This window comes from Ailuropoda melanoleuca, chromosome 10 (assembly GCF_002007445.2).
Source record: "Ailuropoda melanoleuca isolate Jingjing chromosome 10, ASM200744v2, whole genome shotgun sequence".
Taxonomy (NCBI): Eukaryota; Metazoa; Chordata; class Mammalia; order Carnivora; family Ursidae; genus Ailuropoda; species Ailuropoda melanoleuca.
Genome location: NC_048227.1, coordinates 38,563,714 through 38,565,990, shown reverse-complemented (window position 1 = coordinate 38,565,990; position 2,277 = coordinate 38,563,714).

The window sequence follows — 2,277 nt, the reverse complement described above, 5'->3', positions numbered from 1 at the left end:
CCCTGATTTCATTCTAGGGCCCAAGACCTACGTATCCTACTGAGGCTAAACTGCAGTAAAATAAAATAGAATAAATAAGGCGTCTGACTTAGCCTGATCCTGGAGTCTCGGGATCGAGTCCCGCATTGGGCTCCCCGCTGGGCCGGGAGTGTGCTTCTCCTTCTGCCCCTCCCCGTCCCCTCGGGTGTGCGCGTTCTCTCTCTCTCAAAAATAAAATCTTAAAAAAAAAATTCTCCCTCTTCCCCTGCATGACTTACGGATTAAATCCAACTGTATTTAAAACCCCTATCGGTTTGGGGGCGCCTGGGTGGCTCAGTCCTTTAGTGTCTGCCTTCGGCTCAGGTCATGATCCCAGGGTCCTGGGATCAAGCCCCACATCGGACACCCTGCTGGGAGGAGAGCCTGCTTCTCCCACTCCCCCTGCTTGTGTTCCCTCTCTTGCTGTTTATAAATAAAGAAATAAAATCTTTAAAAATAAATAAATAAAAATTAAAAATAAAAACCCCTATGGGTTTGTTTTGGTGAAACCTGGCCTGGCTGTAAAATTTTGCTGAAGAATGGCTAAAGCTTTTCAACATAAAAAGGTGGAGGTATCTGTCCAACTAAATATCAGTTACTTTAAGGATATTGTAATTGAGATTGTGTGGTACCAGTGCAAAAATGGAGAGAGCAATGAACACTGACAAAGAATAAAGATCCCAGAGAGAAGCTATAGGGAAATTCCTTCAACTTCCCAGCGCTCCTTTAAAAAGCCCTCATCTCCTTAGACCCTTCACCTACTATGAGCCTTAGATCTGTAGCCATTTATTTGTCCACCTGTTAATTGCTCTGATCCAGAAGCATAACTTCCCTTCCCTCTCTGCAAGGGCCAACTAGTTACAACCTTGGATTAGGTGCCTAATACTGGGGAGAATACAGTGTTCTTTTCCCAGGTATTTACACTTCAAGAACTGAGGCCCAGAAATTTGGAGACATCTCTAGGTCCTAAAAGTCTAGCCAAGACACACTGGGGCAGTCTGGCCCCAGGAGAAACTCATTAACATACCAAAGGACTAGAGTGGGGACACCCTTTTAAGCCGGGAGGACAGCTGCCTCTTCCCCTTTATAAGCAACGTCCCTTTTCTTCATCCCTCACGGATGTTCTGTTAGGCCACTCACTTGGGGGGGGGGAATTCCATTGGTTCTCTTTGTATTTCCCTGGAGGGTAAAGGCTGTGGGGGACTCATCATGCTTATTATTACTACGGGGTAGCCAGTAAGAAATCTGATCTGATCCAGAACACCCCGTGTGAGCATTAGGATAAATAAAGAGACTCATGCATATCCAGATGTGTTTTTAAATGTGGCAGGTGCCCTTGGGGAAAAGAGAGAATAACTCAATAAATGGCACTAGTACTCCTTGTTATCCACACGATGAAGAAAAGCAAGTAGCCTCCTTACACCACCTAAATCTATTCCAAATCTTATTAAAAACTGTTAAAATGAAAACTCTAAAACCACTGGGAAAAATGTGGGAGACTTATTAGGGGCAAGGAAGGACTCCTCCAACAAGGCACAAGAGTTAGACTGATCCATCTTTCTACGTTAAAACGGACTTGTGTTCGTCAAAGGCACCACGGACGGCGATATTTACTACACACACCACTGGCAGAGACGGTACCGTGAGCAGAGCGCAACGAAACCACCAGAGAAAGACAAACCACTCCACAGAAAGACGGACCCACCGCCCGCACGGGCGCTTCGGGGGAAATGCCGCGGCCAGCACAACGTGTGCAAAGATGCGCCAGCCCGGGGAAGCAGAACAACGCCGCAGGCGGTCCCACCTCAAGGCCAGGGGCCGCCCAGGCCAGCGCTGCCGCGGCGCCCAACCCCCACGCGAGCCGGCTCGGCGCACGACCCCACACCCGCCCGCCTCCACCCGGGCCGCGGCCGCCTGCCGCTAGCTCAGCAATCACTGCCCTCCATGCGGACGCACGACTCCATCGGCGCGCTTCCGCCTCGGCTCCAGCCGGCCGGAAGTGACGCTCGGGGGCGGGGCCGAGGAGCGCGGCGGCAGGTGAGCGAGCGCGGCCTCGTCCTCCTCGCGCGTGCGCGCGGCAGGGCTCGCGCGGGCCCCGCCTCTTTCGTCGCGATCGCTCCTCTTGGCCTGGGCGATCCGGCCGCGGGGAGGCTGCAGCCCAGCGACACGCCGCCCACGGTGTCGCCCGCCTCGCTCGGCATCGGGTCCACGCGCGTCTGCGCAGCGGTGTGGGTGGAGAGGCTGCCGCAAAGCAGGGAC